At 44.9% G+C, this 26000-nt stretch overlaps 1 protein-coding gene across 9 annotated transcripts in view; it reads right to left on the bottom strand.

Moving 5' to 3' along the window:
- The window catches only part of LOC142790041 (uncharacterized), a 467642-nt gene that overhangs the window by 25561 nt on the left and 416081 nt on the right, over positions 1-26000 (bottom strand). For all 9 annotated transcript variants that reach the window (XM_075885074.1, XM_075885070.1, XM_075885072.1 and 6 more), the window contains one exon: positions 1-24973. This exon is cut by the window's left edge and continues 25561 nt beyond it. The gene's annotated coding sequence lies outside the window, so the exon portion shown is untranslated. The remainder of the gene's footprint in view (positions 24974-26000) is intronic.

Consider the following 26000-nt stretch of genomic DNA (forward strand, 5'->3'; position numbering starts at 1 on the left):
CACCCTCTCCCGTGCTCGGCATTGATTATATCGTGACGCCGATTCCCGATAATCTCCTGGCGTGTGACATTACTATCCCGCACTCCGTCGTAACCATGGCTTCTAACCGAACATATTGACCTGTTGTCAATTTCGGTTTCATAAAACAAGTGCTACCCCAAGGAATTTCGGCAGACGTATGCCCCGATCACTCACGTCAGTCGCAGGATGCCACATGCCTCGATGCGACCTTAGGCTCCATGATCGCCCCGGACCTGAAACCGGAGAAGTCAGTCGCGCTATGCCGCCTTCTGGCTTTATACCACAACATATTCGACATCGACAGCCGTTCACTCGGCCAGACTTCACTCGTCAAGCACCGCATTAACACAAGTGATTCTCATCCAATTCATCGGTGACCATACCGGGTATCTGCCACCGAGCGTAAAGTAATTCAACAAGAAGTCACCAAGATCCTAGCCAAAGAAATTATTGAACCCACTTCCAGCCCTTGGACGTAACCCGCTGTGCTCGTTAAAAAGAAAGATGGCACGTGGCGCTTCTGCGTGGATTATCGCCATCAGAATAGAATCACGAAAAAGGACGTTAACCCTTTACCGCTCTCGCTTGTCTCCACGGCGCCCGATACTTTTCTTCAATAGACTTGCGTTCCGACTACTGGCAGATTGCTGTCAACGAAAAAAAAAAACAAGAGAAGACTGCGTTTGTAAATCCAGACGGCCTATATCAGTCAATGTTATGGCATTTGGGCTATGCAATGCCCCAGCCACGTTCGAACACATGATGGACTCTCTGCTACAAGGGTTCAAATGGTCAACATGTCTTTATTATCTTGACGATGTCGTATATTCCCCAACATTTGAGACCCACCTTCAGCTATAGCGCAAGAACAAAACAACGACACAGAGACAAGAAGGACACGAAAGACACGTCCTTCTCTCTGTGTCGTCGTTTTGTTCTCGCGCTATAACTATCGTCATGCCATACCAACTAGCCCAAGCTGCCACACTTCTAAACCACCTTCAGTGTTTGACTGTCAGCTATTCTCGACACATTCCGAACTGCAGGCCTTCAATTAAACTTTTTCGCCACTTTGGACACGGGCAAATTACAGTGTTGGGCCACCTTGTCAACGCCTCTGGTGTGCAGCCGGACCCCGAGAAAATTCGCGCCGTCACCAGTTTTCCTGTACCCCTGTCAGTCAAAGACGTACGAACTTTATTTAGTAGGACTTTGTTCCTATTTTAGAAGGTTTGTGAAAGATTTCGCAACCATCGCTCGACCCCTCACAGAGCTTTTGAAGAAAGACGTCACATTTACGTGGGGTACCGACCAAGCTGCTGCTTTTTCTCACCTGATCACGCTACTGACGACTCCACCTATATTGGCTCACTTTGACCCATCCACTCCGACAGAAGTCCGAACCGATGCTAGTGGTTACGGAATCGGAGCGGTCCTAGCCGAACGAAAATGGGGACACAACCGAGTTGTCTACGCTAGCCGCCTCCTCACAGCTGCTGAGCGCAACTACTCCATTACCGAGCGTGAATGTCTTGCTCTTGTTTGGGCAGTCTCAAAGCTCCACCCATATTTATTTGGCACAAATTTTCTGTGATAACTGACCATCATGCGCTATGTTGGCTTACGTCACTGAAGTATTCTACTGGTTGGCTCAGGCGCTAGGCTCTGCGACTGCAAGAGTATACTTACACGGTGACGTACAATTCTGGACGCCTACATCAGGACGCAGACTGCCTGTCCCGCTTCCCGGTTGCCGATTCAAGCACTATGCTTGACGCCGACACCGAGCCTAGCGTCTTTTCCCTTCTGCAAATGACATGCATCGGTGACGAGCTGCGCCATGATGCATCCTTGCGTGCTACCATTGAGCGCCTCGAATCGCCATCTTCCAATCAGTCCGATCGCTCATTCGTGCTCCACGATGGTGTATTATATTGCCAAAGTTTTGAGCCAGATGGACCGGCCCTGCTGCTTGTCATTCTGAAACACCTTTGCTCGGAAGTTCTACATGAACTTCATGACCTTCCGACTGCTGGTCACCTTGGTGTGTCCCGCACTTACGACCGAATATGCCATCGCTTCTTTTGGCCAGGGCTTGCATGCTCAGTCAGAAGATACATTGCGGCTTGTGAGAAATGTCAGGGCTGCAAAACACCATCGTCACTTCCCCCCGGACGCTTTCAACCACTTGACATTCCGTCAGAACCGTTCTTCCGTGTTGGCTTGGACCTACTTGGCCCTTTCCCTTTGTCCTCCTCGGGTAACAAGTGGATACCCGTGGCCCCCGACTACGCCATGCGTTATGCCATCACACGAGCTCTTCCAACAAGCTGCGCCACAGATGTCGTGGACTTCCTCCTCAAGTACGCGATTTTGCAACACGGAGCCCCACGGCAGCTGCTTACAGACCGTTGCCGCACCTTTTTGTCGAAGGTCATGGCCGACAGCATGCAGTCCTGTCAAACAAAACACAAGCCGACTACGTCATACCACCCGCAAATTGATGGACTTAAGGAGCGTCTAAATCGAACTCTTACAGGCATGATCGCTAAGTACGTTTCTACCAACCACAGCAACTGGGATCTCGGGTTGCCGTACGTCACATTTTCCTACAATTCTTCGCGCCAAGACACTGCTGGTTACTCTTCATTTTTTTCTGCTGTTTGGCCGACAAGCAACACTGCCTCTAGACACCGTCACACCATCCCCTGCAGTACCGACCACTGAATATGCCATAGACGTTATCACTCAGGCCGCTCACGCACGCGAAATCGCCTCTGCTCGCCTTCTGACCTCTGAAGAGAAACAACGGCATTTGTATGAACAACGACACCGTGACGTACACTTTGCACCCGATTCTTTGGTCCTGCTTTGGCCTCTGTCCCGTCAAGTTGGCTTGTCAGAGAAACTGCTTACTCAACTACACAGGTCCATACGAAGTCCTTCATGTGTACTTCTGTAACATGAAATAGGTCATGCCATCCGGTCGCCTTCATGTGCTTAACAGGCTACCGATATTGTACATGTTGCGCGCTGCAAACCCTACAACTCTACTAGTGATGTTGACATTTATATGCACAGAGACGGCGCTTGTATCGCCGGGGTTTATGCTACATGCATGCATATTGATATTCTAGGGGGCGATGCGCATGTGTGCCTGATGAGGAAGACGAAGGGTTGTCTCCGCTTGATCGCTGATGAACCGGTCACGCCATTACCGCTGGTTTTTAATAAATCTAATCCTCAGCCTCGTCGATACGGCGTCTCTTCCGTAACAATATAAACTACCAAATAATGGTGTATTACACAATGTCGGCATTCCATCTTGTAGGTGTTCCTCTTTGCTTTACTCATTTGTGCCACACACAAATGATGAGTGGAATCACCTTCCTCCACATGTTGTCATCATAAGGATACTAAACAATTTAAAGTAGCTGTACGTGATACATTTCTCCAAGTTTTCTTTTTCTTTTAAACTAGGCACCACCAGTAATAGTTATATCATGCGTCTATTTTCAATCATACACCGAATTTCGATTCTCGATGATTGATATGTGGGGTTTAACGTCCCAAAACCACTATATGATTATGAGAGACGCCGTAGTGGAGGGCTCCGGAAATTTAGACCACCTGGGGTTCTTTAACGTGCACCCGAATTTCGACTCTCGTTTATACTTAACGTATCTTGTATTTTTTTTAATTTTTTGTGCTGCTATAATTTCTGTAACTACTTGTAATGTTTTAGAAATGTACTTTGATATTGTTGCGAGTTCTTTTTTTGCATATTTTGTTCTTTTGTCTAGTGACCTTTTTTGAACTATACCTCCACTTTTCTGTATTTTTGCCCCACCCCTCTGTAATGCCATTGGCCCTGAGGTTATTCTATATAAATAAAACGAATTTCATCATAATCAAAGCAGTACTTTGCTCGAAAAATAGTGGGACACTCACGTCTTACTGACTTATGAATGTACTATTATGCCATCTTATCTTTGAGTATTTGGGATGAAACAGCCATAAGAAGTGGTGCATAGTAGCACTTATAATGCTGTGCAGGAATGTGTGCACCTGATTTCAAACAATGGGAACAGCACCTCCACATTCTTTCAAACTTTTCCAGGGCTGAGCCCTGTTCCTGTCAAGCTTATTTCACCAAACACACTAACCATTCTGCGCAAATTTTGTACCTCCTTCCACTGTTACAATGATCAAGAGCTGACGTCGTCCCCTAGTATCTTCCCCCTGGCAAGGAGGTATGTGACAATTCATTCTGTTGTGCTGCAGCAGCTGTAGCGCTGCTGGCTACTAGTGTCACCTACAGCAGTGTGTGGAAGACTGAGTGACAAGAGCAGGGCTGGGACAGTATTTAGAAAGAGAATAAACAGATGTTTGCTGTTCGCTGTCAGCTCGGGTCTCTACTCCACTACGTCTGGCCACATGTAACAAACTGGCAAAGAAGATTAACGGAATTGCATGAACAACCATGCTTACTTTCAGTAGGATAGATACGTTTGAAGGGGAAGGCAAGACATTTCCTATTTACCTACCTATTCCTACCTATTTACCTACCTAGTCCTACCTATTTACTACTTCATAACCTTGTAAAGCTGAAAACTCTCCAGCTAAATCATGGCAATTTTAAAGAGTGTGTTTTCATGCTTTCATCGATCAATTTATTACACAAATCTACACAGACACATAGGTATCTGGGAGTTCAAATCAACTCTAATAAAAAAAAAAAGGCAACCTAACTTGAGCGAAGAGCCATTTTTAAAACTTTTTTTTTTACATGCTAGCTATGCAAACAATTATGAACATTCAATAGAGGCTCAATATTATTCATCAAAAATAACAAAATTTCGATAATGTAAGTAGAACTTTGGGCACATAGCAAAACTTACAATTTCGGTGCCATATGCCGATGACAGCAAGAAATGCAAACCAAAACAAATACCATGGCAAGAGCACAAGGTCGGTGCCAACGGAATGCTTATTTCCCTTTTTTTTTTTTTTTGCTCGATACTGGAGTCTGCAAATCCACACGGCATGTCACTGGCAAAGCTGCATGCATAATGAGGTATTTAGGGTAAACACATACAGTAAGCTGTCAGTAATCACTGTATGGCGACAAATATGTACAAAGCGTCACAATGGTAACAACATGAGCACTGCCAGTTTGCAATATAAGCCATGGTGTGTTTTTTTTTTTTTTCTGGGCATTCCAAGTTTGCCCTGTGGAAAAGAAAAGAAAAGGCACACAATGTCGCCACTACATTCTGTCAACTTCGGGCACTGCGTTGGTAAAAATGAAGAGGACAAGGATGAGCGAGGTCAGGAGAACGAGGAATACGGTGAATTACCTTGGAAAATTCCTGCTTCAGCAAATCATCAGAGGAATTAACTTTCTTTGCACATTTCATAATGACGGAAGATTTGGCCATGAAGAAAGTTGCAGCAAAATTCGTGCTGGAACTACTTATGGTGAAGCAAAAGCAACTTTGTGTTGAAGTCTCCCAGGAGATGCTGGATTTCACAAGCAGTGACCTCAACTTCATGAACACCATTATCACTGGTGAAGAGTCTTGGGTATGTGCGTACGACTTGGAAACCAAATCCCAGTGGTCACAGTGGAAGCATTCAAAGTCACCATGATCAAAGAAGACCTGCCAAGTGCGCAGCAACGTTAAAGTGATGCTGAGTGCTTTTTTTGATGCCCGCGGTGTGGTACACCACGAGTGCGCACCACAGGGTCAAACAATCACCAATGAGTACTACAGGGGTGTCCTCTCTTGCTTACGTGATGCTGTGCGGTGCAAGAGACCTATGTTCTGGTCAACGTTACTAGATTACCTCAGTTTGCAAACTCCGCCGGGATGCGGCGGCGAAACACGGCCCCCTTCGTTTCCCGTTCTCTAGGTGGCGCTTTTGACGCCATTTGACCGGTCGCCGCATCGTAACGGAGCCTTCGCGCAATGTTAAACGGAATTTACGCGGTTAGTTTCGTGTAATGGGAGTTGTTTCTCGAGAAGGTGAGCGAAGGTTATTACGAGTGTGCAAGTAAATCACCAGTTGAGCCGCTAAGGCGATGCCACACGGCAGAGACGTGAGCGCGATGCCCGCATCTTGCGGGACTTCTGTTCATACAGCTCTTTTGCGTTCCTGTTCTTTAAAATTCGATCGCCTATGTAAAAAAAAACCATTGATAGTGGGCCACAGCATTAAGTCTATTGCTAGAGGGCTATGCACTTCGATTCAGGAGCACGTTAGAGAAACCCCAGGTGGTTAAAATTTCCAAAGCCCTTCACTACGACGCGCCTCATAATCATATCGTGGTTTTGGCCCGTAGAACCTTCGATATTATTGTACAATGAGCCACGCACTACAGCCATCTAATGACGCCGCATATGTTAAAGTGTAAAGCACAGATCGACTTGTTCGTTCCAGATAACTGAATCGTATGATTCGCATTATTTTAGAAGATACCGAACTACTTCAATAAAAATTTGGCCTTTTTAAGGCTATAAAATGCGCGAGATGACGAGAACACCGCCGAGAGGAGGCGCGCTTGCAGCTTTTTGACCGGTACAGGGAAGGGCGACACTCGCAGCGCCGCAGTTTGCAAACTGAAAAAAGTATCTAGTAACGTTGGTTGTGGTCAACAAGAAACTGGCAAATCCATCACGACAATGCTCCTGCACATTTTCCACACTTGGTTAAGACTTTTCTGGCAAAAAGTCAGACTCCTGTAGACTCCTGATATGGCCCCCTGCAACTTCTGGCCGTTTCAAAAACTCGAAGGGCCATCGAAAGGAGAATGATTTGAGAGTAGGGAGGACAATAGGGCTGCAACGACAGTTGAGCTCAACTCCATTTCAACAGAGGCCTTCTCAGAATGCTTCCTACACTGGCAGCACCGCTGGAAGGAGTCTGTGGAGTCTCAAGGAGGATTAGGTTTCCGACGCTCCAGTTATGCCAGCTTTTCTTCCCCTAAAGATCAGATACTTTTCCAACAGACCTTGTATGTTAGAAAAGTACTCACCACTGTGTGAGGCGGCTATGATGTAGCAAGAGCAAATTGTTCTGCATGGGGACACACAAAAGAAGCAGCACAGACAAGTGCTGTCTTATGTGTGTTTCTGTTTATAGTATTGTGCTGTTCTTACTTCATAATGCAAAACTCACAAGACCAATGCTTCAAGCTACTTGTAAAGATGGTTTTACCGCAGCAAAGCAATGCTAAGTCATGAAACACCTGTAAAAAAATAATGTCCTGCTGTGAAGCCTCATTTGAAGATTAAACGAAAATATTACCCTTAGATCGCTTCGTTTTTCAAGTTAAAGAAGCTTGTGATGCAGAATTACATGCTTTGAATATAGTTCATTTTAAAGCATAAATACATATTACAGCTTATCACTTGCATTCTACCAAAAATAAAGTCCGGACACTATTGAAACTTGTTCACACTTTCTTTAAACAAAAAAAAAAAAAACATTTGCACAGGCCTTGTTCCCATTAAAAAAAAACTGCGCAGTTTAGGCAGTTCGTGAAAAAATATGCCCCTCATTTCTATAGCATGTTATATATAGAATTCAATTTGAAATTTCTCAACCAAAAGCACTTATCACTATGAATTTTCTTTGAACTTCAAATCCACTATTTTAACAAGCCGAATAATGATGTCTACGAGGCAGATTTAAATCTACAGACTCGAAGGGAGCACTTCCTTGTCTGCCCAATAAGTTGGGCTTTGACAGAAGTTGAAAGAGGAGCATCTTAAGACAAAAACCATGAACACCACCCTACTAGCACTTCATCAACCTAGCCAAAGGAAACATTTAAATGTTGCTACCTCGCAAGAATATGAGATAGCACCATGCTTGAGACTCCTCTGCAACCTTTTTTTGCTTGCAATTTCACTTCAACATATTACAAAAATATTCGATTCACACTGACACTCAATATTTGAATTTGCTTCGTACTTGCAAAGTATCGCTATTTGCACAGCTCTGCAGGCAGATGACACTGCAGGCAGACGGATGCTTACGCCGTTTTTCTTTGTCCAGATCGCATGGCGGGTGCATCTCGCCGTTGGATCAACTGGCCATGCCTTCGTGCGGGCTTTGACTTTCACGTGCCGGAGGACAGGGAGCATGCGCAGAAGGTCTTCGCCACCGCAGCACTACCATGGATTCATCATGAGCCTGCGCCTTACTTAAGCCAGGCATATCATCGAATCGACTCCGTGACATCATCCAGTGCCGATAATTTCAAGCATAAATACCGGGACCCGTTGGAGGATCCTTTCAGTGGGCTTGGCGGCACTGCAGGCAGACGGATGCGTACGCCATTTTTCTTTGTCCAGGTTGGTGACAAATATTTAGTTTCCTCTATCAAAGACGACTCGCTCACACTGGCAGTGTTTCCAAGCCCACAGTGTCTGCTCGGTTTATTGTGTGACTGTTACGATGCAATACGTTTGCTGCTACTAACTTCCGGCGATATAGAACTAAACGCCGGTCCCTCTTCTGACTCAGAGTCAGAGGCACATTTAAACAGTGAATTACTCAAAAAAATCTTGAAAGAGCAAACATTAACAAATAAAACTCTTGTCGTGTTAACTACTAACCTGAAACAGGTAGAGTCATCGGTCCCGGACATTCAAACTCTGATTGCCAATCTTGAGCAAGAGCTCGGTCGAACTGAGAAGTGTGAGCGAAAATTGGAGAAGGTGGAAGAAACATGTCAGAGTAATGACAAGATGATTCTTGAGTTAAGGGCAAAAGTCGATGATCTCGAAAACAGGAGTCGTCGTAATAACCTTGTAGTTTACGGTGTAGAAGAAAGCCACGAGGAGGACTCGAAAAAACAGAAAGTAAATGGCGATATCTTCAGAAAAATTCTTGGTGTTGAAATCAATTCCATAGAGCGAATGCATCGGATCGGTCAAAGAAATGCAGAGTGCCCTCGTCCGGTAATTTTGAAACTCTATAACTACGTTGATAAAACTAAGGTTTTTGTCATCCTGTTTCAAATTAAAAGGAACCAACATATCTATATCGGAAGATTTTTCTAAAAATATTCGCGATACTCGTACAAAGTTATAGCGTTCCACCACTGAAGAAAGAAAGACCGGTTCTAAGGTTTCGCTTCATTTCGATAAACTAAAAGTCGATGGCAAACTGTATGTGTGGGACGCACTTCGAAATCGCAGGACAGAGCTGTCTCAATCCACTGCGTCTGCGCAACCCGAAAAGTCGACTTCTCGCTTCACTCGGGCAACCGCTAGTAAACGCGATAATAAGTGACAAGCTAACAAAACGCTTTGGATTATTTCACTCAATGCACGAAGTGTCTTAAATAAAATACCGCTTCTTGAAGATATAATTTCCACCTACCAACCACACGTTTTGGTGATCCCAGAAACCTGGCTGCATTCTGAAGTGCAAGATTCTGAAATAGTGCCATCATCTTACACCCTTATCCGTAAGGACAGAGGATCACGGGGAGGGGGCATTGCAGTAGCGATTAAAAACAATGTTAAATTTACTCGTTTTTTTCGTAAGAATATAATTTTGGGAGGTGTTTATCGGCCTCCAAATGCACCCCCAGAATACTTAGAAGCTCTCTACGATTACCTGCTACAAAATACAAATTCACGTTGAAGCATTTTTATAACTGCAGATTTCAACTTGCCCAGCATTAATTGGCCCAATCTTACACATGATGGCAAGGACTCTCGAAATGCTGAATCACTGTTGTTAACTGCATTTACTTTTTCTTTGAATCAATTTGTTTCTGATGCTACTATGATTAACAGTTCTGTACTAGACCTAGCAATTGCATTTCGTGCACCTCTCACCAGGTAGCCCGAAAGTCAACTTCGTTTTATGATTAACGGCACAACTTACGAGAAAAAAAATATCAAACTTCACCAACATAGAGGCACCAATTTCGTCACCTGTCATTTTCGAAAATTGCGCATGCTATAAAAAGACAAATATTTTTGTTTCAAGGAAGATATTTGTTACCTAATATGTATGTCTAATGAAGAATGAATTCATACGGTTTAAAGTTTGTAGACCAAAAGCAAATAGCTTTTAAAAATGTCCAATTTTGCGACAGTTTAAAATAAGTTATGTATTCCACATTTGTTTTCTTCGAAAGTAATGCAAGCAGCATTTTCAAACTTGACACGTTTTAAGAATATAGTGTGTTCATTAGGTGCATAAATTATTGTTGCCGTAGGGCTAATGTAAATTTTTTATATATTGCCTCAAAGTTCTCATATTGGCAAAAGTGTACTCCACTTAAGTTTGAATAATAAAAAAAAACCCATCTTCGATTTTTTTTAAAATCTCGTAAATAGACAACCGAAGGCCATCACACAGTAATATATAAAAACATGTTGCATTATTGTTTTAGCGACAATATTCCTGGTACAAATCAGAGCTTTTCAAGAATGCGCTGATAAGTTGAGAAATCGAAATCGGAATGGAAAAGCAGAAATGAGCTTCAAACGCAAGTAAACGTGACCCCAGTTGGTGAAGAAAGGCTGTTTTAGCACTGTGACAAATACGTACCCATGAAGGCGCATTTATGCTCCTGATAACACAGCTCTGATAGAGGAAATCTTCGACACTGCAACTAGGTTGCAAAACATCTGTCTATATTTGCAGATTAACTCAAACATGAAAATGTTCCAACGCAAGTGTTGTGTTTCGCTAGAAAGAGCATATGCGCATGAAGTACCCTCACTGGTATTTTGGTGGTGACTGCGTGAAACAAGAGATGCGCTCAAAATGGCTGCATCTTTTGCAGATCGCATTTAGCAGTACGTGACACTAACAAAACACGACCAGTGCCCTGAGATGTGCTTAGCCAAACATGCCTAGAACGTATGCCTGAAACATGTGGCAACAATTTCCACGGGCTCTTCTTAAACTGACGGAATGTTTCTAGCTCGTCTACATTTCCACACAGCAGCTTGACATTCTTGAGCTTTGCGCTCATTTGCGCCACCAATTGGGATGCTGACATATTCACAGCTGAGCTTGCCGCTCTGAGGTTGTAGAGCGTAGCATGATGCTTTAGTAGGCCACCAACGCCGTCACAAAAGTTCTTGTCATGTCCTGTGGCCGAAAAAATCCACTTTGTCGATATATGATCTTTCTGACATAACTTGAACAACTTGTACTTGTTTTTGAAGTGACTGCTGGCACCATCAGAAACAGTAAATAACATGCGTGTCAGGCTTAAGTTGTTCCTTCATATAGTTGTGAATTATTTGTAGAGCAAAACAGGCATGTGCAGCATCATTGCATGTGTCATCACTGATGACGGCAAAACTTTGAATTGATTGCTTCCTTGTGACGACACACGTGAATACAGACACCTGTCTTTTGTGCCAGTCATACGACTGTGCCTCTTTCGGTAAAATGGCTGTTCAGTTTACGGCGAAATCCAAGTGAAAAATGCAAGATTCTTTTTCTTGGTTCTCTTTCGCCTGGCGTATTGCTGATTCTTGAATGTATCTTATGTAATCATAAGTAATCCTCTTCACGAACCAAAGACTTAGCTCTCGCAGAAAAGCACTTACCTGGGCTGTTTTTTTTTACTAGATCGCCATTTTCACATACTGCATAGGCTACCTCAATATCTTCAGAAATTCCAAAACATGTGGCTGTCAGAGCGTCCTCCTTAGCACAATAGTCACAATGGCCTAAAGAACAATCACTTGTAGGGGAGCTGCAAAGACATAGTTCTTTCAAGAAGTGCGCCGTGTAGGCACCATTGGTGACGTCTTGTAGGGCAGAAATACACTCCGTGGCATTAGCACAGTATATACAAAGGCACACTTCTTGGTGTGGTGAAAGATGAAGCTACTTCGGCCTCAGTGAATAAAACTTTGAGAACCCAATAGACGTGTTCGGATCAGCTTCTGTAAAGAGACAGTAAGCCTCTCGCACCGAACGGGTCATAAACCTTTTCGAAACAAGCTCCTTTTTTCCGTCAATGATAACAGATACATATTTTTTGTTGGCACTCTGCCGAGAGCAGCTATACTCATCTTTGGAGTAGTAAGCCATAGCTGCCTGGACGTCCATTGAGTTCAGCCGTGTCCTTTTTACCGCATTTGGTGCTAACCATATTCCAAGTTTTGCGCACCAGCGTCGGGATCTGTATATCATGTAAGCTGACAAGTTTGGTAAAAGCGGGAGTTTTCGGCGCTCTATATCGCTCGGCAACAGCGTCAACAAACGCATGCGCTCTTCATACGAAAAACACGCTTCATAGGCTTGCTTGAAGTTCTTGAACCACTGAGCACACACACTGCATTTTAGATCTGATGGTTGAAAGTGGCGGTTACACACGTTACGGTGGCATTTCAGGGTTACTATGGAATTGCTGCTAAATTGTCTTGGCTCTGCATGAACTTTACTATTTTGTGCATGCAGCATATGTGACACTGCTTCAGGCGTGTTTATGCACCGCTCTTGACTTCTGCCTTTTTCTTCTTCGGGCAAAAACTCATCAGCTGTTTCAGCTGAGAAGCCATTAGACGAAGACGGCATATCTCTGAGGCGTCTGAAGCAGTTCTGGCAGACGTGGTCGTTGTTATATGCATGGCAGGCAGCTTTCGGCAAAAGCTTCTGCAGGGCAAACAGGCCGATGTCTTCGACCTTGCTGAAGTTTCTTTGATAAGGTATTTTATTTTTATGCAACATGAGGTACAGTCGAATCTCGTTACTAGGAACACCGAATTAACGATTTTTTCAGATTTACGAATATTTTGAAAATCCCCGCCAGATTGCCTATATATTTTCAATGTGAAAATATTTCAGAACAACGAATTTCAGTACAATGTATATTTCAGAATAACGTGCATAATTTATTTGCTCGCCTATACGCAAGAAACATCAGTATTACGAATTTAGTTAAAAGTAGCAGCACCGCAACTCTCACGTAGCGCAGTAGCCGCTGTTTTTTTCCATGCACGGAAGCTATCATCATCACCGTGTTGAGAGCCGACTGCTAGCGCCACCACACAGGTATGGTTTGATGTGTGGCAGCTTAGCAGGCCTAGCCTCATTGCCTCGTCCTTCGTCGTGCGTCCTTCGTGCCACGCACGTGTGAAGTCTGCTGCGTTTTGTTGTCGTTCTTTTTTTCTTAGCTTTCTGCAAAGTGTTTGGAGACCCGACGATGAATGCACCAAGTGGCAGCCCTAAGAAGAGGCCAAAGCAGTTTTCCCTGCAAGAAAAGGTGGATTTATTGAGGGAACTTGACTCGGGCAAACAGCAAATTGACCTCTGCAGGGAGCGTGGCATTGCCCCGTCGACTGTCGCGACCATTTGGAAAGACAGAGAAAAGATTCTGAAGCTTCACCGAGAGTCACAACTTGCACCTACGAGGAAACGGTTGCGCCTGGAAAATTTTCAAGATGTCGACCAAGCTGTGCTGACCTGGTTTAAAGATGCCCGGCTGCAAAACATCCCAGTGTCTGGCCCACTGCTTCAAGAAAAAGCCCGCGAGTTCGCCGACGCACTTGAAGTCTGGGTTTGATGCAAGTGCAGGTTGGCTTTTTCGTTTTCTCCAGAGAAACGGCATAACCTGGCAGGTAGTCTCAGGTGAAGAAAAGGCTGCGGACAAAGAGGGTGCAGATTCCTGGCGGAACGATCGTTTCCGAGAGGTGGCAGAGTCGTACTCCGAAGACGACATTTTCAACGCGGACGAGACCGCGTGCTTCTACCAGCTCTTGCCAGATCGGACAATGCACTTCAAAGGTCAGCAGTGTAAAGGAGGCAAGAAGTCGCATCTCCGCGTGACGGTCTTGCTCTGCTGCAATGCGTCGGGCACGAAGAAAATCAAGCCGCTTGTCATTGGAAAATACGAAAAGCCTCGCTGCATGAAGAACGTCGTATCCCTACCGTTCGACTATTGTGCGAACAAGCGTGCCTGGATGACTAGAGAATTGTTTTCGAAGTGGCTCATCAAACTCGACGAACAAACGAGGAAAGAAAATAGAAAAATTGTTTTGATCGTCGACAACTGTTCAGCCCACATTGTGAATGTTCGCTTGACGCACGTTCGCCTGAAGTTTCTGCCCCCGAACAACACGTCGTTGCTGCAACCACTAGATCAAGGCATCATAAAGAGTGTTAAGGCGGAATTTCGCAAGCGCCTTGTGCAGCGTTTTATTATAAATCTTCGCTTAAAGCAGCCGACATCAGTCAACGTTCGTCAAGCGGCGGAAATGCTGACGGGAGCTTGGTGGAACGTGAAGACGTCAACAATCCGTAACTGTTGGCGAAAAGCAGGCCTAATCAAGGAGCCTGCCCAAGTTGAAGACAACCTGGAAGAGAACCACAGCAACCCAGGAGACCTGTGGACTGAGGTTGAGGAACTGTTGCCCGACGTCTCTTCCTTCGACGACTACGTGGAGAGCGACAGCGCAGCACTAACGTCGGCGGACATGACAACCGAGGAGATTGTCAACAGCGTTCGCGACGTCTCCAGTGACGACGACGACGACCCGAAGGAAGAGGACTCTGTATCACCGAACACTGAAGAGGATGAGACCATATCGCACTCGGATGTTTTAGCGCACATGAACAAAGTCCGCACCTACATTGGTCGGTGCAGTGATGTGCCCGATGAGGTGCTACGTAAGGTGGAAGGTGTTGAGGCGTACTTAAATCAGCCGTTTGTGCTCCACGCGTCGGAAGAAAATCACAGATTTTTTCAAATAAAGAACGTTTGAAGTGTGTGTAGTTTTTTTTGTGTGCGTGTTTGCTTGTCGGCGCACATGGCAACTGCCAAGGTACGTCATGTTCGCTCCTAGTTTGACCTCTTGCTTACAATCGAAGTTTTTCATTACAACGATATTTCAAAATAACGTACGAGTTGCGGCGGTCCCACTTAATTTGTTTTATCGAGATTTGACTGTAATCAGAACAAAAAACTCTATCTTGGCTGAAGTGGTCAGCAATCGCCATGCTCCTTGAGGCCCAAATGACTGGCAATGCAACTATGCGTGAAACCAGCAGCAGGAAAGTGATCTATCTGTCGCCTGTTCCAAAGTCTCTCACTTTTAATGAGAGCAGACGTAAAACAGTGTGCACAAGTATCCGCAGGGCGAATGCAAAACTGAAGTATAGTACGTTAAAATGAATTTCACAATGTTTTTGTCAATAAAATTACGGGAAGCGTAATTTTCGTCCCTACTTTGAACCATATAATCAAAGCATTGCCTCCGAGATGCGGCGCACAGCAATTCATCTGTAGAGCAGACGACGGATGACAACTTGCCCTAAAGCGTGTTCTTCAGTCTAATGCATTTGCACACAGCAGTCTTCGTGCCCCAAATGATAAAAATTTGTTATGAATCCTTTATGAACTCATTTAACAATCAAGTCTCATACCCAACGTGTTCAAAACACATGGCCATCACAGCAGCTCCATCTGTGTGTCAGTAATGGAGAGGCACCACATATTTAGAAGTCTCGGTGCTCTACGTGTAAGAGTGAATTCAGATACTGTAGAATATCGTGTTCAAAATAGTTACTCTTATCTGCTAAAACAGTCTTTCTTCACCAAATGCGGTCACTTTTACTCGTGTTTGAAGCTCTTTGCCACTTTTCCGTTCCGATTTCTAGATTTCTCAACTAATCAGCGCATTCTCGAAAAGCTCCGATTTGTATTACGAATATTGTCACTAAAAACAAAATAATGCAACATGTTTTTCTACAATACTCTATGATGGCTTTCGGTTGTATATTTACGAGATTTTAAGAAAAATCGAAGATGGGGTTTTTTTTATTATTTAAAATTTAGTGGAGTACACTTTTGCCAATATGAGAACTTTGAGGCAATATATAAAAATTTACATTTGCCCTACGGCAACAATAATTTATGTACCTAATGATCTTGTTGACACATGTCTTATGTACCTAATGATCTTGTTGACACATGTCAAGTTTGAAAATGCTGCTTGCAATACTGTCAAAGAAAAAAAATGGGCAATATGTAACTTATTTTGAACTGTCGCAAAATTAGACATTTTTAAAAGCTATTTTCTTTCGGTCTACAAACTTGAAACCGTACGAATTCATTCTTCATCAGACATACATTTTAGGTAACAAATATCTTCCTTGAAACGAAAATATTTGTCTTTTTATAGCATCTGCAATTTTCGAAAGTGACAGGTGACGAAATTGGTGCCTCCACGTTGCTGAAGTTTGATATATTTTTTCTCTTAAGTTATGCCGTTATTCATAAAACGAAGTTGACTTTCGGGCTACCTGACGAGACGTGCACGAAATATAAAATACTCAATGAAATCCAAAATATCAACTTTTGGACCCGTGTCGATCTCTCGTGGAATCAGCCATTGGCAATGACTTGGTCATTTGGGCATGCTGATAGCAGACCGAAGCGTGGCTCACTTTCCACCAATGTGTTGTCTTCTTTAAACAGGTTATACCACTTTTTTTTTTTTACCATGGTATTTATTAAAGTACTTGGGCAATCAGACAAAATCAAGCGAACAAAAGTACAATCAAATCGCGACAGTAAGCGTTCAAGTGTTACTCATAAACACTAAATGCCTAACACAGCGCGATTTCTTCACATGGAGAGTTCTTCACATTGTGTTATACAAACCAAAAAAAAATACCACTCCAGGGGGCACATGGGTATTTGGGGCCAAAAATATTGCCCAAAAACGCATTTTGTTTAGATGTCATTTTTGAAATCTACAAGTATTTTTCTATTAGTTTGCTCAGTTTTTCCTCCGAAAAGTTGGTGCTTGAACAGTAACAGCTACTTATAAAAGCCGTACGAGCCCGATTTGGCGAGATTCTGACGCCAAAATGGCAATTTTTCAATAATTCCCCGCCGCTGCGCCACGGGCAGTATCCCAGTGATCTAGGTCTCATTTGAAAAAGCGCGGTCTTCGGTCTTCAATTTCCCGCCACTCTGGCTCCTGTCCGCTCATTGGTAGAGTAGAAAACACGCGCCAAAAAAAGCGAAAATACGCGTTCCTATTCGCCGGCGAGCGCACGTGACTAAACAGCGCAACGCGATTGGCCGCAAGCGACGTGTGTCGTCTGCTTCGCGCCGTCGGCGGCGCAGTCAGGCGCCATATTGCTCGGACTGAGAACGACGGATTAGCCAAGGATCGCGCGCGATGTGGAAAGCCGGAAGGAAATTCCACACAAGGAATCAGTACGGCAAAAAAAGAAAGAAGTCGCTCCTCGAGAACTTCAAAGGCCGTTCCGCATCAGCGAGGAGCGCTGAACGAGCAAGCAACCCACCTTCCGTGGCCAGCGGCGAGGCCCCTGATAACATAGGCCTAGCACCTCCACCGCCGCCCGCTCAAGATAACGCATCCGGCAGCGGCCACGTTTGTCTTGACACAGCAGTGCTGCACCCATTAGAAGTGGCAGAGGTTCGTCGCAACGCCAAAAACAAGCTGCAAGAGCTCGCTTCAACTAAAGCAACACAACGCAAGTGCGGCCTATTAGCCGAAATCGACGATGCCGCAGCCACGCCGCTGGACGAAACACGGTTTTTGATCGTGAGTTTGGACCAGGTGAACGAACTGATGCGTGCAGTGAAGTGCAAATTGTGCTCCGGTGATGTAAACATTGGCAAAGAGGACAGGAAGTACGGCCTTGCCGTAAAGCTAGTGCTTACGTGCGCGACCTGCGGCGATGTGTCGGTGGCATGGAGCTCGCCGCGCGTTGCCGGCGAGAGCAAGGCAAAGCCGTTTGCCATCAATGTTTTGGGCGCGCGCGCTATGCAGTCTACTGGCAATCAGCAAACGGCATTCAACGACGTTTTTTCATCGATAAACATTTCTTCGCGCGGCCTGCACAACAAAACGTGGCAGAGCTACGTGAAGACGAAACTGACGCCCGCAGCTGTTCGTGCGTCGGAAAAGCTGACCGCGGAGTGCGCGCGATCGGTTCGGGAACTGTACGCGGAACTGGACCTCGGCAACCCGGGCAACATCGTTGTGTCGTACGACGGTTCCTGGATGACGAGGGGTCATTCGTCGCACATCGAAGTCGGCACAGTTATCGAGTTGTTTACGGGGCTTGTGCTCGATTACAGTCGCCGACCGATTTTTCGGACCTGGCGGGGACCGAAAAAAAGTACGAAAAATCGAACAGTCCGAAAAATTCGTTTTTGCCAAAAATCTGAAGTTTATTGCATCAGGCAGGTTTAAAAAAGTCCTTGATGCTGCCTTACCTCAAACTACGCTTGGAGGCAATTTGGTTTGCCCGTATTTGCGCCAAGGTGACATCGTCGCTGTAAACGCTCGACAAAATTGTCACCGCGTTGGCGATCTCCGACGGCTGCGGGCGGTCGTCATTGTCATCCGACGACAACGACGACCGCCATCCGGCGTCGACCGTCATCCAGCGACATCTAGCTGCGAACGTCCACTCTCTATTAGCTTGATTATGGCAGCTTTCTTCTCCATCGTCAGGGTCGTATACTTCCCACGCTTCTTCACACCACCTGGCTCCCGCGATGGCACAGATAGCGGAGCCATGGCACCGAGAACACAAAATTCAATGCCGCAGATAGCCGCTGCGAAGCACACAACGTCTCGACGCTGCGCGACACAACACGTGCTGAATGGCGACTGAAAAACGCTGCAACGACAATAAAAGAATCCTTTTTTCGCCTCCTCCCTGTGCGATGTGATGACGATAGTGCTGACCGAAGACGAAAAAACGGCATCCATCACCGCGTCTTTTAAAAAGCAAACACGGCCTCCGAAACTTAAAATATGGCGTGCGCATTCCAGTCTCGGAGGCAGGAAAGGCATCTGAAGACCAAGCTTAGCCAAGCCGACGGAAAATCCAACATGGCGGCGTTCACAATGGCTTGGGGCGTGGCACAAAACAAGCGATTTAGTCCGAAAAATCGAACTTTCAGGGGCAAATTCGCCCGAAAAATCGGTCGAAACAATGCATTAGCTCTATGGGATCCCTGACGGTGCATTTATGAAGTCCGGAATATCCAACAAGTCCGAATTTTTGGAGTCCGGAAAATCGGTCGGCGACTGTATGTCGTGCTCTGCCATTTTTGTGCCAACTGCGAGCGGGCGCTTAAAGAAAGTGACCCGTCCTACGACGAGTGGAAAGCGAACCACCACTGCCAGAAAAACAGCACAAAAAAAAGCTGGAGAGATGCAAGTGGAAGCTGCGCTCATTCTGTTTCAGAGGTCGTGGGAGCGTCATAAGCTGAGATACACTACAGTTCTTTCTGATGGTGACTGCCGCACCGTACCCTGCTTTGAAGGAAGCAGATGTGTATGGTTTTATAAAGGTAACCAAAGAGGAATACGTCCAGAAGAGGATGGGCACGCAACTGCGCAATTTCCCCAAGCAGAGGCCAGCTGGCTCCGAGAGCCTCAGTGGTAGGGGTCGGCTGACTGGTGACCTGGTTAACAAATTGACCTCTTACTATGGCTGGGCCATCAAATCTCACAAAGGGGACGTGCCAGCCATGCACAATGCTGTGATGGCCACATACCACCATGTGACGTCCAACGATGCCGTGTCCAACCACAGCCTGTGCCCTACAGGTCCTGACTCGTGGTGCCGCCAGAACGCTGCCAAGGCCAGGGGTGAACCGGCCCCCAAACACCGCTACAACCTGCCGCCGCATGTCTGTGAGGCCTTGCTTCCAGTGTACGAGCGCTTGGCAGACAAGAAGCTGCTGGAGCGCTGCCAGCGAAGCAAGAATCAGAACAGTAATGAAAGTCTCCACTCTGTGATTTGGTCGCTGGCCCCGAAGGAGCGCCATGCATCACTGCACAGTGTAGAAGCTGCGGTCGCCGAGGCAGTGATGAGGTTTAATGCCGAAAGTCAAGTAACATCATCCAAGATCCTCAAAGAGCTGTGCTTGAACCCCGGCCTACTGAGTAGCAAACGCATGGCTGAAAAAGACCGCCGCCGAACCAGGGACTCTACCCTCAGGCGTGCGTCTGCAGAAAATAAGCAGCGGACGCTCAAGAAGCGGCACCTGGATGCCAGCAGTCAAGGGGACTATGCTTCTGGGGCCTACTAGTCATTTCGCTCCAAAAATGTACAGAATGTTTTACCGTTTACATTAAACATGGCACCGTTGTGTTTTTGCCATTTTCTCAAAATGCATATTTTTGACGTTTAGGAAATTCTTGAGAGGTACATCTCGGCATGCGGTGCAGCTAGAAAGCTTTTGCATTGTCAAGCTGAATGTTTAAACCTTGAAGTAAGGGAAACAGATTTTGCATTTCACGTTTAAATAATTGTTTAAATAACTGGTTAGCAGGCATACTTTAAACCGAGAAATTAGAATTGATGTAAACTTGCATGTGTGATTGCCAGACAAAAAAACTGCTTCCGTCATTTCATACTCCACAACTTCTAGTATCTATTCATGCCATGCTGGTAAATTTTTGTTGACTAGTTTTTTTCTATTGTTCTCAAGAACAATCACGAAAGATTTTTAATTATCTCGGGAACTAATTAGCTTGCATCAAAACTAATTGGATATTTGAAATCAGCTAAAAAAACTGAACAAGCCCATGGAGTTTCATCAAAATTGGTTGGAAAGCACAAAAAAAAGTTTCTAAGACCAGTGTGCCCCCTTAATCTGTGTGCGGCTCCTAGCGTCCTGCCTGAAAGCCGCCATGCCCTTCCAAATAGTTTCCACTTGGTTGTCACCCAGTTTCTGGCAAAATTTGATACAGTAGCCCTCCTCCAGTCGCTCCATCATTTTCTTTGCAATGAAAAACAGATGAGAGCACTGCGCACTACCTCACTCAAACGCTGCGTCTCAATGACGGATGCTATTGACAGGCAGGAAAAAATTCATGCACGAGCACGAAGGTTCAAGTTCGGCTGACGCAAGTTTGCTTGTTTCAAGTATATCGGGTGCTCGAAAAAAAAAAAAAAGGTCGGATACCTTTCTAACATATTTCGTACAATCTGCCATATACGGTACCTGTAGTCCTTGTCGAACACCTTCAAGGCTGCTCAGCAGTTCTGAGAAGACGTAAAGAAGTTTATCAAAAGAGACTTTTTTGTGGTTGACGCCTTGAAGTCTCTTCCAATGATAGAGGACGCCACTGGCTTGCTAAAGACAATATATGCATGAAACTGCTGCGCCAAAACGTTTCACTCTCACTCTTGCCTTAGGACCACGCGAGATGTTTTTAACACCCCAACTCCAGAGCTGACCCATTGCCCACACAGAGAAGCCATGGCTTGCTTTGAGACGTATGTGACATATGAACGTATGTTTATTTTTTCAAGCACCACTTCTACACAGACCGTATGCTCGGAGAGTAGTGTTGTCAATAGTCAATAGCCCCTGCGACCTGATGGTTCTTTAGCTACAGTCATAGTGCAAGGAAAGCACTAACGTCTCAAGATGACTACAGATGGCTATGACTGAGACACTCCTCTCTCAGAGGACAAGTGGTGACAGTGGAAGAGCTCGAAAACCTCACTTCATGCATTACACAACCTTCGAATCGCATGATTGTATGCATTGTAGTAGACGCAAAGTGCTTTGTGAGCATGCAAGCGCCACTTTACATGAAGTATATAGCGTGGGGAGCAAAGAAGAATAAAGGGCTTCTTGAAGTTACAAGCCATACTCATGTCTTTACTCGGCGTCTCTGAACATTCACCAATGCTGTACACGAAGCACAACTTCATGTCTTTTCGCATGTGTTCATGAAAGTCGTAGCACCCTGCATGTGTTAAACATAGATGAAAGCAAACACATTAGATTTGTTATGGGAAAGGCTAAACTGACCCCTAGCCACATCGCACCATATAAAGGTTTGAGTTGTGTGCTGTAATATTTGCAGTTGCAATGGCTGATTTTATCCTACAAGAGTTATTAAGACTTTCAGCTGGACTCTGTTGTATTCTACACAGACAGCAAGGTGGTATTAGAATATATATATTGATTAAGGCCAGGTGGCTTCTTGTGTATGTAGCTAACAGTGTCCAAGGCATTTGAAAGAGCATGGAGCTGGAACAGTGAAAGAGCGCCTGAGCTGACGAAAACCCAGCAAGCAATGTCATGAGAATGGTCGCAGCGACGCAGCTTATTGGCACAAACTGGTTCATGCCACCAGATTTTTTGGGGCATAACACAGATCCCACAAAGGATTTTGTCCTCGTGGATCTTGATCATGAAAAAAACTGAGGACTGGGACCAGCGCATAGTTACCAATGTGCACGTAACAAACATCCAGGATACAATTACTTCACTGGGTTTTCAAGCTGGCAATCACTACATAGCACTGTCGCCAGTCCTCAGCAGGAAAACGAGCCCCAGCTGGAGGCAGGTGGTTTGCAGGTGCTATTGAGGTCCAAGACTGTCACAACTGAAACAGTGCACCAAGGTGCTTTCATTCAAAAGACACACTGTATTCATGAGAAGTCACTTCCTAGTCAAAATGGCTCCCTTCGAAAGCTTGACCCCTTTCTCTGCACATGCGGTTTGTTTCCTGTCAGCGGCTGCTTGTACAAAGGAGACATTCCAGTTGACAGAAGGAACTCTCTGATAATCCCAGGCTGGCACCATGTCTCGACACACCTTGTGCATCACTGTCGTGATTGTGTGCGACACTAAGGTAGACACTTTAATGGGGCGCAATTCGTATGACTAGTTTCTGGGTAATTGGAGGAGACAGGTGCATCTGCTCGGTCATGATGTTGCGTTTTATGCAAGAATCTCAGAGGACGTTTTCAAGAACAGAAAACGGCAGACCTTCCAAAAGACCGGCTGGGGTAGTCGGTCCTTTGGAAGGTCTGCCGGTCATGTCCCAACTGTGAAAATTTTGTCAGAGCTTGCAGAGAACCAAGAATTATTGCCAAGCGCCACGATCGTTCAGATACTGGCAACTTCTTTAGAGAGAGCGGCTGCACTTGGGGAGTTAACTCGCCACATGCTTCTCATATGAGTTAGGAAGCGGATACTTGGCATCACACGCTACATTTTTGGCTCCATGCTCATTCAGAACCAGTACAATCACCTAATGCATGACTGGCTTGCTACCTTCATTACATAAGCGCTCTTCATCACCAATGCCAGGCCCTCAGCCCTCCTATCACATGACCCAAAAGATACCCATATTCTCACTCCAGCAGCTCTTCATACAGAAAAACAATACATCAGTTCACGTAGAAGCGAATGCTAGTAACCTGTACAAGTAGCGCTGGCAACAAGTGAACAGCCTTGCTAACAAGAAACACTGGCACATCACCTTCCTCTCAACTTAGCAGCAATGGCCAAGCCTCACCTACAGAAAGGGGACGTCTTTTTGTTTAGAGGCTAACCAGACCGCCCGCAGTGACTCGCCAGTAGGAGTTGTGACAAAAGTTCGCCCAGTCAAGATGGAATGGTGTGAAAGATAGTGGTCAAGGCAGTCACAAATGAGACTATGAAGACGTTCTCATAGCTATGATCTGCAGTGGTGTTCAACTGGAGCTGACACCTCACATGGCAGCAACGAAAGCTGACACTAGTTCTACACACAGAGTGCACAGCTTATAGAAGCGCTGCCCGCTTTGCCACACTGAACAGTGCCGGGGCTCTGTGTGTGTGTGCATGAGAGTGCCTGTGAGCATTTAGTTTTCTGCGTGGCATCATTGTTGAGCAGCGGGGTGCCTTTGGTTGCTAATGGTTCCGGGAACTCCTCGCCATGTGTGGAGTGTCAGCATGGGTGAAGTCACTGCTCCTCCTCCCCCACCTCCCAGTGCCAGAGTGCGAAGAAGACCTGGAGTTCTCGCTTCAGTTTACCTTTATCTGCCCAAAAATTAGCAACACTTTTTCACGGTAACAAGTGCTCTTTCAACTTGTTTACCTATTGCTGTTTATTCTTATAACCCAGTAACTTGTCAAAAGTTTCGATTTAAAGAAGTTGACTGCATTCAACTTGTTATCTGGCTGACAAGTAGCACAACTTTTCTGATTACATTAGAATATGTCACAATGAGGCAAGCATGATTAATGATGAGTGAAAAATACTGTCTGACTGATTTTTTAGTCTGCGGTCCAATGTTCAAAAAAGTTTCGCTTGGATGTAATTATCAGCTTTATTTTGATAATTACTTTAGCTCTGCGTCTTTTTTACACCACTTCCGAGAAGAATCAGTATCAGTAATGAAAAGGAAGTTAGAAATAGTCTGGGAAATCTAAGCGCCTGGATTCCCTGTGAAAGAACCGGAAGTAGTTGCAAAATACAGTAAAAATATGGGCAGTGTTCACAAAAAAAAAAAAACTTTCTTCTCAACTTCTAAGAGATTAAAATGAAGTTAAAGAAGTGAACTTGAGGCACATCCGACTTGAGATCGAAGAAGCACACTCATAACATCTACACTAAATGCAAGAAAGCGAAGAAGGCCATCACAAGAACTTCAGAATGTACAGTCTCCAATGCCTTGAGAAAAGAAGGCATGCTGTTGAAGGGCCTGTGCTAAACCCACAATATAGCCTTAGGAACGAGAACAAGCCGAACCGTCCAGATGCAAGCTTGAAGGATGCAATGGTCATTCAAGGATATTATATATAGAACGTGAGATTCCACTATGCCTCCTCAAAGCAAGAAACTTTTTTTTTAGATTTTATAACAGCAAACTGCTTGGCAGAAAGTGTTACCTTTGTGACGCATTATTTGTAGATTCTTTTTTTGCAGACAACAGTAAAAAAGCTGTAAATAAAAAAAAAGTGGAAACCACGTGACACAAATGCATCTGAGTGTCGCCCACAGTTCTTGTGGCAAAAACAAATAAAAAAGTATTAAAAACCATACATTTTGCTCGCAGGCCCACGAACAAATTCATGCCTCTGAATCAGCCTCGCGTTATTCTCTGGGAACATGCTGGAGCTTTGATGGCGCCCGGCCACAATTTCTCTGCATAAACTGCAAGCCTGCACAGAAAAATAAGAGAAGAAGGAAGTTTCTCTTTCACTTGATAATAAAACAGAAGGCTTGGCAACTGCCACATAGGATGTTGGAAGAACGGAAAAATTCATACAAAAGAATGCAATATCTTTTAGTGAGGACAGTACAGGGTACTCGCAGTAATCACGAATAATGGCACAAATCAAACATAACAGCATGTCATGTTTAGCAGATAACTCGTACAAGAGTCATTATGCAGTGTATTAGGCAATACCTGCTGCTATATTTGATGCAAGTGAACTGCCTTGTACAATAGATTTGTAGAACAATCTATTCCCTTTCGAATCTACTTAAGCCTATCTGCGGTAGTGGCTGTAATATCTTGTCTTGAACTATCCCTTGGGCTTGACGAGAAAACACACCCTGCAAAAAGCAGACACTATAGCACGCGGCATATTTCAACCAAATCTTGCAGTCGTGTGTGGTAGAGAGCATCCCAAAATGGAGCAAAAATACAAAGGCCTGCGCCCACTTTCTTCAGAGCAATCGGTGCCATATGCTTGACGTCAAACAGCAGATAGGAGGCTATTTGCAACTTTCACGACCTATAGGTGGCGCGACTGTTCATCCAACATGGCAGTCATTGAGATGATCGCCCTGAGAGGAACGGTACCAGAAAGTACACCGTTGGCAAAGAGTGCAATTCTCCGCGTTTCGGTGGCCCTTCGATTTATGTTTTTGAGAAAGTAGAGGAGCACCATCTTAAGGTATGTCACCACCTTTTTGTAAATTTTTTTAAACTTTGACCTTTACAATATTATTTTAAAATGGGCTTATAAAGGATCTTTTTAAATGATGTTCATATGCAGAAAAGGGTGAAAAAAATCAGAATTGGATTTGTTATTGACAAAACATTGCCCAAACTTGGCCTTTACGCAAACAGTCATAACTTGAGAACGGAGCGCCGGAATTATAAAGTTTTTGGCACAAAGGTAGCCAACTCATGGTACTGTGCAATGAACTAGGATCTTTGCCATTCGATTATTGGGAATC

The sequence above is a fragment of the Rhipicephalus microplus genome, unplaced genomic scaffold (assembly GCF_043290135.1).
Source record: "Rhipicephalus microplus isolate Deutch F79 unplaced genomic scaffold, USDA_Rmic scaffold_66, whole genome shotgun sequence".
Classification (NCBI taxonomy): domain Eukaryota; kingdom Metazoa; phylum Arthropoda; class Arachnida; order Ixodida; family Ixodidae; genus Rhipicephalus; species Rhipicephalus microplus.